This window comes from Stegodyphus dumicola, chromosome 9 (genome assembly GCF_044657685.1).
Source record: "Stegodyphus dumicola isolate Sdum_Otavi_A_Nest chromosome 9, ASM4465768v1".
Lineage (NCBI taxonomy): Eukaryota > Metazoa > Arthropoda > Arachnida > Araneae > Eresidae > Stegodyphus > Stegodyphus dumicola.
Window position 1 is genome coordinate 66259247 of NC_140776.1, and position 17377 is coordinate 66276623.

General features: G+C 34.0%; 1 long non-coding RNA gene across 1 annotated transcript in view; it reads left to right on the plus strand.

Moving 5' to 3' along the window:
• Positions 1–5465: 5465 nt before the first annotated feature.
• The window catches only part of LOC146995375 (uncharacterized), a 58903-nt gene continuing 46991 nt past the window's right edge, over positions 5466–17377 (plus strand). Inside the window, exons 1-2 of the long non-coding RNA XR_015043208.1 lie at positions 5466–5638; positions 8133–8263. This is a non-coding gene — a long non-coding RNA (uncharacterized LOC146995375). The remainder of the gene's footprint in view (positions 5639–8132; positions 8264–17377) is intronic.

A 17377-nucleotide genomic window follows, 5' to 3' on the forward strand; every position in this document is an offset into this window, starting at 1 on the left:
GATCGTGCATGCGGCCCACATGAATTTTGAGTCTGAGACCACTGATATAAGTTATGATACTTGTGAGTAGCACTGAACTTCTTTTCTGTTAAATCAACGACATTTTGGAACTTAAAAACGCTCTACAGTTTTCCAGCTTCAGATCTTCGAAATCCTACATTTTTCAAGTTTCATATGATGGCAGTTTTTGATCCTCTGTTCAGCGTGTTGTCACCGTCCTGATCTGTTCAGTTGTTAGTGGCGCTATCTGTCTTAGAAATGGAGCCGGGTTTAAATCCCGGAGAAGGTAGGAACGTTTCTAAGTGTATAGTGTCTACGCTGCACAAAAGTAATTAAAATGAAAGACGATCCGAACACGTTTTGAATGGTTTAGGGGTTGCATAAAAATTGGGACAAAGATACATTGTTAGTGCGGTTGGACTGTACATGAAACAACCAATGATGAAGTTCTGATGTCCTACTTATAGCTGCACCTGTACAACCTATGAAGGAAATATGGCGGCCACTTTGTATATCAAATTTCAAACTTTAAAAATAAAAAATCATGATATTTTAATCAGTTAAGCCTTACAATTTGATATTCCAGTAGCAGAAGCTCTCAGATTCTACCCGTGAGTATCGTCGACAACAAGCAGCATTTAGAAACATCGGCATCATGCCGATTCACATGATATCATTCGTAAGTCATGCTAGTCCATGAAATGATTATTGGACTTATTGCGCATCATAAGATGCATAACACTTTGTATTCTTATCACTGCAGTCTAAGTTTTGTCACAGCTGTAAAGCGCAAATTGCTGTTTTTTTAACTGATGGAAAGCAACTAATCAAGAATATTCGAAGCAGTGTGTGCCATTTTTGTTTTACGCGTTACTGGAAATGCGGCCATGGAAGATTTAAAAATACGAATATAGGCTTTGTATAGTATTATCTGAAAACAAGTTGGGGAAAAGCTTAGAATAGATAGAACAGAATGTTTTAGTGAAAGAATTACTAATTTAGATGGACTTTTGGCTCTAAAAGAGCCTTGAATACATGCAAACTCTTCAACTTTATCTCTTTGAAAGTAATTCCGAAAGCAGCTGATAAGCTGGTTAAGTAAAAGAAGTGGCTTGTACGGGTGTTTTAGATGTTCTTCTCAAAACATCAGCACGTTGGTGCCCGATTCTATCAACACCGCGAATATATAGAACTTCTTGTGAAGGTTATGGAATATTTCGCAGTCTTTTGTAAGCTAATCGACGATACTTCAAAGTACCGCAATATACATTTGAGAACCAGGGATCTATAGGGGACTTTAAAGTAAAAAGAACTCTAAAAGGAACTATAATTAGAAAAACTAAAAGGAATTATAATTCCGACTGAAATATGCTTGGGAAAAGGATAGAATTTTTTTAGAGGAGTAGGGCAAGGCAGCTTCCTAGCGTGTTCCCTCCCCCCCCCCAAATCGGGATCCAAACAACGGTTTGTTACGCTATAAATTTTATAAGTGTTTTTACATAAAGAATATATAGCTACAATGTGCTAACAAATTAATTTTAATTTGTAAATTAACAATTTTCATTGAATGGAAAAACGAAAAATAATCTTTATGGTTATTTGCAAGGACATAACTCGCAAAGTATTTATTGAAAGGGGAAAAAATATTGTTAATGAAAGAATTCCGCAGCTCTTTGCATTCAGTCGCATAACGACAGACGTGAAGTAAAATCACTGTAATACCATAGCATATTACGTGGGAAGCATAATGGGATTCACTTCGTGAGGGGAAAAAAAAAAAATATTAGTGTAGCCGAAACCTCGCAAAAGCTATGTTAGACATGTCGTGACCAGTGATCTTTGCTAATTAGAAATTGGACATCATGCTATCTATTGTTCACGAAGCCTTATGCAATGATTTGCCCTTCGGTGTCCTGTCAGGCATAAAACAATAGCTGACCTACGAATGATACCCAGTGACATTTGGAGCTTTTCTCGTATGTCACTCTCCCCTCCGCATCTCTTTCTGTCAGTACGTCATCTGCCGGGATTGAAAACGGTCCACCTATTTGTCTGGGTCTGTCACAGATGTGAGCTTTGTTGAATTGTGAATGCCGAGCACGTGTCGCTGATAACAGCTAGTTGTGAAAGGGAAACGCGCTGAATTACCGCATGCTTAAACGTGAAGGTATTTACTGCTTATTTTAGCATTTTCTATAAGCTTACAAGAAGTTTCTTACTAGTTCCTTTTAGATGAGCACATGGCTAAAATCTTATCTTCAGTCTGGAACTGGATTGGAAAGGTGAACAAGTATCACTGTAAAACACAGAAAGTTCAGTGACATTAATAATAATGTTTAGCGATATTGATTATTCTGTTAAATTATTTTGTAAAGCTACCTGATTCGTACTATGAGTAGGGACAATTAGCAAATATTTCAAAAAAAATATTCTATGAAGAACATAATCATTACGGCCAACACTGAGCGGAAAAGAATAAAAATGTAACAAATGCTTGCCAGGCACAACAAACTAAATAAAAGTTAAAATGTAAATGACCTCCACACGTTCTTTCCAAAATACAGTAAAAATTAAAACTATGCAGAAGTTATAGAATAGTGTTTGCTCCTAATAGCATTAAAAGCAGAAAGGAATTCAGTTGCTACAAATTTAATTTTTTGCCTTTTGCTATTCTTAAACTATATTGGAAAAAATATTTTTGAACAAATCAATATATGTGTCTGAAGACCTCGAAGAAACCTAAATATTTTTCACACATTTAGCTTAGAATTAATTTTCTCCAATGTCTAAGTTAAATAATTGGATTAAAAAAGAAACAGATATGTTGAAAGTCAGAGTCAAAAAATTCATTTCGCATTTGATGTGGAACATATATTTTCGATTGTTTTGTCAGGGGATTTGCATTTTATTTTAAAAGAATGAGGGAATTTAACTATTATGAAATACTGAGTATAATATTTCCATGAAGCAATATTGTACGTATGTCAATATTTATAATTTAATTAAGGTAAATAATAGTTGAAAAATTATGAATTTTTATCTCCCGTAGTCGTAGCATATCTATAAAAAGAACTAAGAACTGCTTAATATGATTTAGTGTTACTAGAAATTTAAAAATTAGATTTTCAGATTAAATTACCACAACGTAAAATTTTGTTATTATTGCATGACTTTAGATTACTGAATCAGGATATTTTTAACTAATAAATTTTCTTTCTTATTCGTTGCTAAACTAAACAGAATATTTCTGCGAGATAACATTTAGGAACCCTGTCTATAAACCAACACCACATTATATGAATTATAAGTAAAACATTGTAGGATCTGGCAATTTATAACATACTTTAGAAGCGTTTTTGAAGTTTTAAAGTGCTAATTAAATTATAAGATGATATTTTTAATATATAACCGAATAGAAAAATATTTTTCAGTCTATGAAAGCCGACAAATATCACCTTACTACAGAAAATCAGTGACTTTTCTGAGCTATAAAGTACTTAATCTCTTGTTGGCGTATTATGTTAAGTTGATGTTAAGAGATCATGTTATGTTAATTGGATTTAAAAGTAAACGTGCTATTTGACAGTTTATTCCGATTACATCAGCCGGAAAACTAATTACGTATTGACCAATATCTTGGTAGACTATTGTTATAAGAATAAATCAAAATTGAAATTATTTTAGTAAAAGTAATTATTTAATAATTCAGTATTTTTTTATAAAGAGTTATGTCACTTTTTAAGTTTAGAAATTCCAGAATAATACTTGAGAAGGTATCTTTTAATTGAAAATATATAAAAGATCTAAGTATTCCTCGTTTAATTTTAGCTGTATATCTGTTATGAAGTAGGCCAAAAGAACGTCACATGAAGAATTATTTTATTGCAAAAATGGCATGATCTAATAATTTGAAAGGTGAAGAATTTCTATTGTTTTAGATTAGGAAAAATTCAAAGTTAGAACTGGCATCGATTTTATATATATATATAACGCTAGAATTTGGTTCGAATTTTTTTCTTCAGGAAGAGAAAGTAATCTGTTTCTTACAAAAAGATAAGCGTTTCACATAAATTGAGTGAATTGATTGATTCTTTCAAGAATGCTGAGATACTACGATACGTAATACGAAACAGATTCTTCAAATTATGCTTATAATGTTGAAAAATCTCGAATGTGTTATGAATATAACAAACTTAAAACGGAAGGTATAGCTTCTAAACAATTTAACTTCAATTATAGTCGCTTGAATTCAACACTCGCATGTAAAAATCTATAAGTGCTGGACTGAATGGTTCTCTAAGCTGATTATTCAACTTGACATTAATAATTGTCAAGAAAAACAAAGCGATTTTGATTTAGGAATACTTTAACAAAAGAAGTTAATTTTTCAGTTTCAGTTTAAGGAAAATTAAATTCTCGAAGCGTGATTTCAAAACATTTGAGTGCTCTATGTTAGTAAAAAATGGTTTACCAGTAAAGGAAATCAGACGATCGCAACTTAATTTCGAGAAAAAATAGTCTTGAATTTATGAACAAGTTAAAACTAATATTTCTTATAATGTCAATATTGTTGAAAAATAAAGAAAAATCTGGTGATCGAATATTTGGTTAATGGATATGAAGCTGAAATAAAATTAAAAGAAAGAAACGTAAGTACTATGTTCGTAATACACCACAATTTTCCTTTCATTAGAATAACTTTTGATAAAGTTTATTTGTATATTAAAAGTTCAGAACTACAGTTTGATATCAGTACTATGCTGTTACGGTAATAAGGTAAATAATAAGTTATGGAAAAGTAAATCCATTAAACAACTAGGAGTAGTAATATAAATAGCTCGTTTTGAAAAATATTATATTGATATCTTCTTGAAGACTAGATTTGTCACCAGCATTTAACATCAATTAAAGCCTATTACTTTATAAGAACAATATTGATGTGAATGTCAAAAAGTATGGGATCGAAAACGTATACATGAGAACTGTTAAAAACGAGAGAATCCTGACTGCTTGCTGTGACGAGACAGCGGGAAAGACTAGAAGAAAAAGAATGCAAATTCCAAATGGAGCGGACAAGCCTTTTGCCGCGCAATTTGACAAATCTATTCCAACGTCAATGTAAACCCTTTAAGAGTAGATGCCCGACAAAACAAAGTTCACGCAGTTTTCCCATTTATTTAATGTGTTGAAGTGAAAGCTTGCGAAATAAGAAGCGAAATAGCACTTTAACGAGCGTGGAAAATCGCTGAAACAATCTAATAAAAGGTCGGAGGAACATCTTCAGGATTTTCTCCGTCTGCTAATGACGAAGAGGAAAACGCAAACGAATGGAAGAGCAAAACGGAAAATTTGTATCTGTAAGGAGGAGGGAGGTGAGTGAGAAAGAGGGTGTCAGGAATGACCTTGATCTTTTAACCGCTCTCTTTCTTCATAACAGTTACGAGAACTGAAACATATGATTTTGATATCCTTGAAGAAGTAGCGGGGAGATCCAGTCTTCTCTCTGTAAAAGGCAAGATAAAATGACACGACTGCGCTAGAGAGGGGGAGAGCGAAAGATGCTATGCTTTTGAATCGAACAATTTCCGTGTTTTCGTCTGAGAAAAATATCTTTCTCATCACCATTTTGAAAGGACTGGTAAGTCAGTGAACTGGAAATAGAGATGGCTTTTACTTATTTAGTTCTGTAAATTACATTTTTGAGGGATATGTTTGTAATAAAAAGAGATTTATTGAACTTTCGTTGGTCCCATATTTCGTTGGTCCTTATTTGATGATGGCACTGTTATAGAAGTACACTATTATTCGAATAAAAGTAGCGGAACAATTTTGGGCAATAGCTTTTTAACGGGAAAAGGAGGGGGTGACTCTTCGAAATTATTTTCAGCAGTTAAATGTAAAAATAAATACATAATATTTTTTTTATCAAAAACATGCGTTAGAGTATGTTTGCATATCACTGTTATTTAAATAACATCTGAATTTCTTTTAAAGGTTAGGAGATGCTATCTGGTACTATCGTTTGAAAAGCAATATACATGAAAGCCAAATCTTAGACAGCCTTTGTAGTTAAATATTTTTGCACTCAGGTCACTTATTTTCACTGTATTGCGTACATTTTAAAGAGTGTGTAGAGTCATTAGGTTATTTTGAAGGCACTAGCTCGTCTGTCCAGACCTTGAGCCTAAGTTACAACGTAGCAGTGATGGCCAGGGGCTTATTACCTGAGCACACGAGTGCTTCTCCTTTAATGACTGGAGATTTTTAATTGTAAAAATTTTTATCTCTCTCTTAATCTATTGGCATTATAAAGACTTTGTAATTTTTAAGTGTTTTTAATATTTTGGTGATGTTGTAGAAACATTAGAATTTTTTTGGAAGCAGGAAGCTTGAAAAATGAGCAACGCCTTCGCCGGGAATGAACCACGGACCTCTGGAATACGCGCCCAGCGAGCAGACCACTACACCACGAAGGCACGCTAAGAAGGCGAGAGAAATACCTTATATACCCCCCTTTTAAAGGGCGACTGGGGTTTGGGGGGACCCAGTCGCCAGATCCTGGGCGTGGAGAATCATTATCCACCACCCGTTTTAGTTCAGGTGCTAGTGTAGAAACATTTAGGATTTTTTGGAAGCAGGGCACTTGAAAAATGAGCAATGCCTTCGCCGGGAATCGAACCTCGGACCTCTGGAATATGCGCCCAGCATGCAGACCATTACACCACGTAGGCAGGCAAAGAAGGCGGAAGAAATACCTTATAATCTTAATGTTTTGTTTTTTGACGAGTGGCCTGATTAAATGGATTGATTTCCGAATAAAATCATAAGAAACAACAACTGCTTTCTTGTAACTGCTTTCTTGCAACTGCAAACTATAATACTTCTTCGAGGTGTGACAGCTTGGAAAGAAAACCCGAAATCTCAAAGAAGAAAAATATTATGAATCTTTTCGGTTCATAAATATTAAATTAAAAAAATTCTTTAAGAGAAACTATTTTGTTTGTATGAACTAGAAGTGTTTTCCTTAACTCTTCTGATTATATGCAAACCCATATGTGTAAATGTAATTCTTAAATTGTTCTTAAGAATACTTCATCTAACAGTACTTTCCTAAACATTATTTCTTGAATGTCAGTTAATCTAATTTATTGTATAAATTACACATAAAAATCAAAATTTCTCATATGACAAAGCTTACTTTTTTGGATAGGAATATTTGTATTTGTAACATATATTTAAAGGACTCTAAAATTTCATATGCAAAACAGTGGTGCATTTCAAAAGATATGGTTTGTTATCCAGTTACCGACAATGTATGAAATTTGACATTTCAATTGAATACCTAGGCATTTTACAGAATGTCAAAAATTCGCAATGTATGAAGCGAATAACATTTCACGCATTTCCTAGTCATTGAATAGAATGCTAAATGACAAACTGATAAAATATGAACTATATTCTCCGATTCCTTTCGAATAGTCCTGTTTAATGCATTCAAACATAATCCATACGTTTAATATATTCATTCCATAATCCGCGAGTTTCATATATTTTCATATATTGTTTCCTTTAACAAGAAAAGCATGCACTTCGTTTGATAAAACTTTCATTTTTCTTTATGTATTTTGAATAAAAGTTTTTTTAATGGCACTCTCATTATTCTTTTGAAATAACATTAGTATTTTTGAGGAATGCACGTCTTTTGAATAATAGTCTTATAATGTGCTTCTTTTCATACTTTGCCTAAATAGCATCTGTTATTATATCACAGAAACCTATCATGAAATTATAGGAACCATCCAGGCTTCTGCGGTAAAAAATAAGCATTTTAATATGAATGTATTTATACCTTGCACAGTTACTGCATTCGAAAGAAAGCTGGTCCCATTCTCAATGTTTATAGCTTCTGTTTGAAAGCAGCGTAGCAGTTGTAATATGTTCGGGATATAATTCCTTGCGACTGAATAAACTACCCGTTCATGGAGGCTGATGGGTTTTCACCATATGTACTGAAAATGCAAGCCAGTTTCTTTTTGATAGTAAAATATCAAAAAAGTAATTTGAAAGTAATTTGCTGTATGTACAGCAAGAAAATTATACATATGATATTAATTCTTTTCCTCCTGTCATAGGCTGTTGCTAATTATGGAAATTTAAATGACTTTTCCGGAACTAATTGAGGTATGCCTTGTATTAACGCAAGCTCTGGACTTTCGAACATCCTAACTGAAAATTTTCGAAATGTTACAATACTGCTACCAAGGTAGGACTTTTTACTCTTTCGTCCCCGCTTCTCATTCTCCTTGCTTTTGTAATTGATTAATTATACCACATGCATTGCATAGTTTAATAAAAAACAGAGTTAATTGCTTAGTGTTTAAAGAGATGAATTAAGGTGCCTAATATTCCTTATTTTCTTAAGTGCTGAATAACGCAGTTGACTTAATATATATTCGACCTAACATTTTTCATTTCATTTTACCAATGTTTTTAATAAGTTACATTCTTATATTAGTTACTTTTTTCATTTATTGCACTGAATAGAATCTATTTGTTCTTAACATTCTATTATTATGTTTGTACTTGTTTTTTGTTATATATTTTATATTTAACTCATCTAATCTGATTAGTAATTAATACTGGTATTATTCATCCTAAAAAACAAACAAACAAAAAAAAAAAAAAATAATTGGCTCTCTACGTATAGAAAGCATTTCCATTCAATTATCTCTGTACTACGACATTTCTCAGGAGTGTGTGCAACTTATCACAGTATAACTGTTCACAATTTATAATATTAATTCCCTCATAGTCAGCTTCCAGCATGGCTCAAACTACACGTCCTTCGAGCCCAGTGTCCGTCAACTCGGAAAGTATGCTTTTACCACCGGAAAAAGCAGCAACAGTACGCCAAGAAACGCATATAAGAGCCGTAAATCTTTATCATGCATGTCTAGATCTAGACAGTACTAGACGAGGCGGAAAACGCATCATCCCACCAGGAATGTTCACAAAGCTTAAAAAGATGCTCGATGAGCTCAGAGATATTGCTACAAGTAATGGGATCAGTAACGTAAGCGACGTTCCGTTTCCGATAGGTATTCCGCATCCCTCCCACGCCGTCACATGTCAGTGCGATGATTCCACCACAGACTTAATTAATACAGAAACAATGCCGTCATTATTAGAGGATAATAATGTTCCTAAAATTTCATATGCTAATGCTGTAGCAAAGGTACCAAGAAAAAATAACCCAACTATTTTGCTATACCCAAAGCAAGAGCTAAAATGCCATATTACAGAGAAACTAAATCAGATCCTTCCCCTCAAAGAAATAAATGCCAATATTGATTATATAGCAAATATTAAGAATGGAGGCATCGCGATCAGCAGCACTTCAAAGGAAGAACTCAACAAGATTACTAACGCCATAAACGTTTCCGAAGAAGCAAATAACTTAATAGAAATAAAAACACCAAGGGTTAAAAAACCGAAAATCTCAATCAATAATATCCCGAATACGTTACCACCAAAATTAGTTCTCGAAGAACTAGTTGACCAACTAATGATTGATAAAGAGGAGATTTCACCTCTCTTTTACACAAAAGGCAAAAAACCCAACACCAAAATAACTGAAGCAAAATTAAGTGGGTTCTCGAATGCTCCCCTCGTACTCTATCCAAATGTATTGAACGTAGGAAAATTATAATTAATTGGAGCATTCTCCCAATCGCAGAATTCTACGGAGTGAGGAGATGCTACAGATGCCAAGATTTCTCACATTGTGGTAGTGCATGCAAATTTAGGACTTATTGCGCTTTCTGTGGCGGACCTCACTCCATAAGGAATTGCAAAGAAGACGTACCGGATTGTATCAACTGTAAACTGTTCAACTGCACATATGGAACCTACATCAATACTTCACATGCTGCATTCTCCCCCAAATGCCCATTATATCAGAGGGAAATCTCAAAAATTAAAGCTGCTGCAGTTTACATATCAAAGCAAGAAGAATAGTTAGCTTACTACCTAGTTTCTTTTAAGTTAATTTAAACTTCTTTTTCTGTACATGAATCCATCAAGTACTACCGCCGCCCCTTCAGTTCCCCAATCTCAACTGCTTACGACAATTTTACACAATAATTCGCCTCCACAGGACAAGCTTAGAATCCTTCAAATAAACTTAGGCAGAGGAAAAAAGGCGTCAGAAGAACTTAGTGAAGTAATTGAAAATAACAATCATGATGTAATTTGCATTACTGAGCCGTATTGCGTAAAAGGTGAAGTTAGATGCTTTCCCCTTCACTGGCAAATATTTCAATCTACCGAAAAGGATCCTCTAGTTAACCCACGTGCCAGTATTATAGTCACCAATACAAAATGATCCCCTACAATTATATTAAGCCATAGAGATGTGATGACGATAAGTATTAACTGTAAATCAGAACAGCTATTAATTACTTCCATTTACTGCTCACCACGAGAGGATATGGGGCCGAATCTCCACACATTAGAAAATATCTTTAGTAATCTCAGAAGATCACAGCACGTGATTACAGGTGACTTCAATGCTCACCATCAAATGTGGCATTACAATAATACAGATAATAGAGGACATACACTAGCTGACTTTATTGCTACACACAATCTGTATATACATAACCTCTCTTCAGACACTCCTACATTTGAAACAACAAATGGTAAAGGATGGCCGGACTTGACACTGTCAACATTGAGTATCTCCAATAAAATACAAGAATGGAAAGATCTTGATGATCCAAGCCACTCAGATCATAACTACATCTCATTTGAATTATCAGAAGAAATCCCCGACCTCAAATTAAGAAGATTTTCAATCTCAAAGCAAAAAGCAAGGCAATTTGGAAGAAAAATCTCCACATGTCTTCAGTATGCGGAGAAACTTATAGATAAATGCACATCACCCGATGCAGTCCATGATTTAATGGAAACAATTATCAAAACAATACAGGAGACAGCGACCAACACATTTAAACTCCGTAACAACAACAAGATTACGAAGACTAACTGGTGGACAAAGGAATTAAGACGTGAAAAGCAACATACAAGGGCCCTTCGTAGAAAAATGAAAAGCGCTCCGGAAGGGTTGAAAATGGAAATATGGATAAAATACAAGCAACAATTAGCAAATTACAAAAAGAAAATAACTGAAGCAAAATTACGCAGCTGGAAGAATTACTGCTGTAGTAATAAAGATACATACGGCCAGCTGTATAAAATGGCTACAAGTAAAGTTTTTAGTCCCGCACATATCGGTCTTTCGAGAGATCAACTCTCACGTAACAGCCAGCTTGGTAATGTCACTGAAAAGATTCTCAACAATATTCTAGATGTTGTTTTCCTAAAAGATAATGCAGAAGACGATGGCCACTCACATTCCGACATTAGATACAATAATACCGCTCCAAATACTCCAGACGATGTGGAATTCCACTCACAAGAAATTTCAAAAATTATTAAGTATCTTCCGAATAATAAAGCTCCGGGACCTGACGGATTAGACAACAGTATTATTAAGATAATTCACCACGCAATGCCTTTTCTGTTCCACAAACTACTAAAACTCTGCCTCAAATTTTATGTCTTCCCGAATTGTCTCAAACAGGGACAAACAATACTATTCAAGAAAAATAATAAAGATCCTACGGATCCGGAAGCCTTCAGACCAATCAACCTCTTACCTGCAATAGGTAAACTTTTGGAACGTGCAATCGCGGGCAGATTACGCCACCACTTAGAGAAAAACGAAACCATAAGCCCCAACCAATACGGCTTCAGACCTCTCAAATCTACATCACATGCGATAGTAGAACTTCAAGAGCAGATCCGTAGGAATAAATCTTCAGCTCTCCATACAGCAGTACTCTGCATGGATCTCAAAAATGCGTTTGATTCCGTGTAGTGGCCTGGTATCCTTGAAGCCTTGCTCAACATTAAATGCCCTCGGAACATATTCAAGCTAATGAATAGTTTCCTAACAAACAGAGCAACGATAATCATCAGCAACAACTGTATAGTAGAAAGAAGAATAACGAGGGGCTGTCCACAGGGCTCTTGTCTAAGTGCAGACCTGTGGAACATCACCTTCAATTATATCACCTCCTACAAGTGGCCGGACCATACAAAGCTCATCGCCTTTGCCGACGATGTGGCCTTTGTAACAAATGGGCATTCAAGAGACATACTAGAAAAGAATAGTAACGAGACTCTCTCCATATTCCATTCCCTCTGCGTCAATCAAAAACTAATAATTTCAGAGCCCAAATCACATATTATTTTATTTCCAAAACCGGGCAAATCGCTACAAAGGCTACCTTGCATTAAAATCAATAATAGCAGAATCAAGATCTCAAAAGAAATCAAATTCCTCGGATTGAAAATTGACCAAAAGTTTTCTTGGATCCCACACCTCATGGAAATTCGGAAGAAGACCCAAACTATTTCTAGAGCCCTCGCAAGGATGTAAGGCACAACGTGGGGCCTCAAGTCGAGGATGCAAAACATTCTCTATAATACCGTGATCGAAAAAATAATCCTCTACGGGGCTTCAGCATGGACTCACCCTATGACAGTGAAAAAGAAAAGACTCTTAGCTTCGATCCAACGCCCCTTCCTCTTACAAATAGCAAAAGCATACAGAACTACCTCAACGGCAGCTCTCTGTGTATTAACAGGAATCCCACCCCTCCACCTGAAAGCAAAAGAAGATGCAGACTTAGCCACGTTATTCCACCTCAAGAAAAACATAGAGGTAGAAGATCAAAACCTGTGCCCCCTTGATTTTGAACAGCCACGAAATCCTTACCTAAGACACCCTGCAGTACATGCAAAACTCAAAATATCTACAAAAGAAGACACCCTCAGTGTACCTTCATTTCCAGTCGTGTGCACAGATGGGTCAAAGTTAAACGAAGAAGTAGGATGCGCGTTCTTTGCACTCCTCTCAGAACAAGAAACAACAGAATGGAAAGGACACCTAAGGAACAACAACAGCGTTTTCCAAGCTGAGCTTTCAGCCATAAAACACGCTATTCTATGGTCTCATCAAAAGAATCTAACATATGTTACCATCTACTGTGATAGCCAAGCGGCAATTAAAGCTGTCAATGATGCAACAAACAAATCATCAATAGTGCAAGATATCTACGATTTATTATCACAGCGCAAGAGAACATCTATAAAAATAAAATGGGTAAAAGCGCATGCTGGACAAGCCCAAAATGAAAGGGCAGATGCGCTTGCTACAAATGCAGCTCAAGACCCATCTCTACCTCCAATCAATGTCCCATTCCCTAAATCGTATGTGAAACATATGTTGAAAAAAATTACATTAAAAAAATGGCAAACTGAATGGGAAAATGCAGAAGTAGGTAGAAGGCTTTTCAACTTCTACAAGAAACCCACATATGATCCAATCTCTTATAACTTCTTCATCAACATATTCTTATCTGGACATGGTCCTTTCCCCACGTACTACTTTGCACGAAATTTGAGCGAATCAGACAAGTGCGTATGTGGGGAAAAGGGAGACCCAGACCACTATATTTTCAAGTGCCAGCTCACAAAAGAGCTACACTGCAAAGGAAGGTCACAAATTACGCCTGAGTACATTAAATGCATGCTAACGATACCTCATTTACAACAAAAGGTTTCCTTGATTATGAAGAAACTTTTTGCATATAAAAGAGAAGACATATGTCAAGATGCTATCGCATCTGTATAAATACCTCTTATTCTACAACTTGCAAAAATAATGCAAGATTTCAGAAATATTACAAGTGTCTGAAACAGGCTAAATATGGTATAAATAGTTTTTATAAAATAGTTACATTAAGAATTTGGACTGTATTAGTGTAATAATTAAATCATTAATTAAAAAATAATGTAAATAATATACGACTCTATTAGATATATTAGTGTAAATGTAAGTATTATGTGATTTTCTAATGTATATTTTCTGTATTTATGATACATTAATTTACAAAAATAATAATGTAAGACTTCAGTGCTGATGCATTTGTGTGTAACAAGTTAAAAAAAATGAAAGGAAATGTATTAATAAGAGAATTCGCCTTAGTAATTCAACTAAGTATGATAAAATGCACAAAAAAAAAAAAAAAAACTTCAATTAGCTCCTTAAAACGATGTTTATTTTAATTCGATGTAACTAGATATACTAATGTAAATATATTGTTTGTATGAAGTACAATGTACAATGAAAGTTTGTATGTATGTTCGAAGTAATTATGTTATTTCAATCTGCCATAATCCAACTTTTGTTGATAGGTTAATTTCTTTGCAATAATTGTATACTATGTCTTTGTAATTGTATATTCAATACGTAAGTCTAATATTAATGTAAAATTACTATGTAAATGTCTTGGTAGGCTAGCATCCGATGCGGGCCAACTAAAAGCCCAGCGGGGTACAGTAGTGCGGCGGAGCAACACCTGTAAAAGTCACTGACGAAGTTCTGGTGCTCCGTCCACTTTTCCCTGTCCCTGTCCCTGTGCTATAGAAATTAAATAATGAAGAATCCGCATAAATGTATGTATGTTTCTTGCATTGTGATAAAACAGCCATTCCTAGAGCCATCAAATTTTGAATAAAGTAATTCTCCACGAAATATGGACATCTGGAAGCCCTAATTTGGAATTTGGAATTTTGTTTTATTATCGATTTCACATTTTGTATCACTTTAACGGATTCTTGATAGACAAACTCAACGATTTCAAAGCGAACAATGGCAACACTGTACGGAAAAAAAATAACATTTTTATCTCCAGCGCGCGAGACTGTGTATCGGAAATTCTAAAGATAGTCTCATTTTAAAATTATTTTGCGATATTGCTGTTGAATTGAATTTTGTGGTTAAAGTGCCAACAACATGACATTTAATATATAAAGGTAACACAGAAAGCGTTAAAAAACAGCCTCTTTGGGCGTAATGTAAAATCTGAAATCTTTCAGATTTCTTTTCTTTTCTTTTTCTTTCTTCTTTTTTTTAAATTCAAATTCTTTTAAAACGTTTGCAGTTGATTCGTGAAATACCTTAAAATTACCAGTTCGGAGTTATAGTTCGAAAAGCTGATTTTTATATTTCAGTTCTTCCTGTTAGTTGCAATAATTACATATCTAAAAATCATTTGCAAATAACTGCTGGAAATTAATCTAAAATAGGAATTTTAATTACAGTCCATATAAATTTTAGCTAGATAAATTAGTATAAATTTATTTTTAATTAAGTAAATAGGCACTTCGAATGTGGCATTTCCCCCCCCCCCCCCCATTAAGAACTGCAATTGTGAAAATGATTCTATGAAGACTTTTATATAATGTTGTTCGAATTTACTTTGTTTTTCATACATCTATGAATAGATGGCAGCACCAGTTCTAGGATTCCATCAATTTGCTAGTCCGCTCATTACCACAGTCGGCTAACCAGTTGGAACGTAGCAAAAAGAAGAGAAGCCGATTTTGCTAGCTTCGATGCGATCAAAGGTGCAAGGAGGTAATTTCCATTGATTTGAATAACAAAATCACGCTTGAGGCTGTTCCATCATCATAAAAATCAGCGCGGACAGAAACACGTGAAGTGAGAAAAAAAACTAAAAGACGTTTCGGCTGTTTCGTGTTCATTAATTCCTTTTAGGACACTTTCGGCGCCTTTTTTTTTTCAAATCTCGTGTTTTTATTTTCTCTCTTTCCTTTATACTTTTTTATTCCGAAGTTCTTTAAGGTAAAGGGGAATAAGCAGTAAGATTTCCTGATCAGCAGACCAGTGCCGCATTTTAATGTGAAGAAACGATCAAGATCCGTAAAACAAACAATCTTAAGAATATAAAACGAGTAAGTTAAAGAGGAGATTTATTTATGTTAAACAGGTATGCTATCGCAATGATTGGCTGAGCGAAATCATTAATTAAATTGTTTATATAGTAAAGTAAGATCTTTTGATTCTTTAATGAGATTCAAGGTTAGGTCAAACTAAATAGTTCTTTCGACAATATTTTTTTAGGTCTAATTTAAATGAAAAGATGAAGAAAAATGCTGTTAGCAATGAAACAGGACGTCGATAAACCTGCCGCAGTACAGCCTGTAGCGTTTTTTAATTATCAGTTCCTGTTAGATTTCGAATAGGGTTTTAGATTAATTTATATAGTCAAGTTTCACGCATGAAGTTAATGCAGGTTAATTATGACCAGCAGGCTAGTAGGTTAATTATACCCATACACTATGAAATTTACGAACAGGGAAATGTAATGATACTGTGGAATGTATAGAAAAATAGCAAGTCAGTTTGAATTGAACTTTGAAATTGAGCAAATCTTAGACTTCGGTTAGGACATTATTTAATTCCTTTAAATAATTAATACAGGGCAACAATCTGAAATGGTGCATACAACGCTTTTAGTTATTCAGCGCAAAATGCACTTTCGGGACTAAACAACCCTCTTTTGGGCTTAAAAAAAAAGGAAGCAGCAGTTTTAGAGCTATTTTTTAACGTATGTAAAAAGAAGAGGGTTAAAATTTCGATTAAAAAGTCTTTTAAAAGTTGCGAAAGAAACTTGAAATTTTTCCTTTCTATTTGATTTGACAAATGATGTTTATATATTTTTTCTTTTTAATTATTTATTTGAATGATGCTTTCTGAGAAAACATCATAGAGCATTTTTTGCTTTTTTAAGAAGCCTTATGAGATATATCTTAAAAATGGCCAGAGATAGATTTTTTCTAAAACCAGTAATAATGTAACCCTAAAATTTGCCAGTTTTGAAATATGTAAAATTTTAAATTTTTGCTTTTCGCTGGAAGGGCGAAGGTTTATCCGCACTAAACAAAACTGAGCGATATATTTTTGGCCATTGTTAGAATATTTTTATTTATCGCTTAATAATTAATTTTTAATTATAATTACATCTACCTAAATTATTACAATTCATATCCACTAAAGTACATTTAAACAGAAAATATATCTACAGATATAAAGCATGATGTTAATCAAAATATTAATAATTGCTTTTCTATTTTAATCCTATAGGAACCATAGAATTTTATCTTGTAAGATGTAACATCATAAATTATCTCTTGTCTTTTCTCGAAAAATGTATATTTTAAATTTTAAAGAACTATTGAAAATAATCTGAAATCTTAGCCTTAAAAAATAACTCTCGCAGGAGGATCATTCTTGAAGCCTATGAACTAGATTTTAAATATGTTACGAACTAAACAATTATTACAGTATTAATAATGTTATTTTTGCTGTTGTACTATTTGGAAGCTTTTGCAAAACAAAAAATCTTCCGCGCCAAATTAGATTCAATATATTGAACAAACG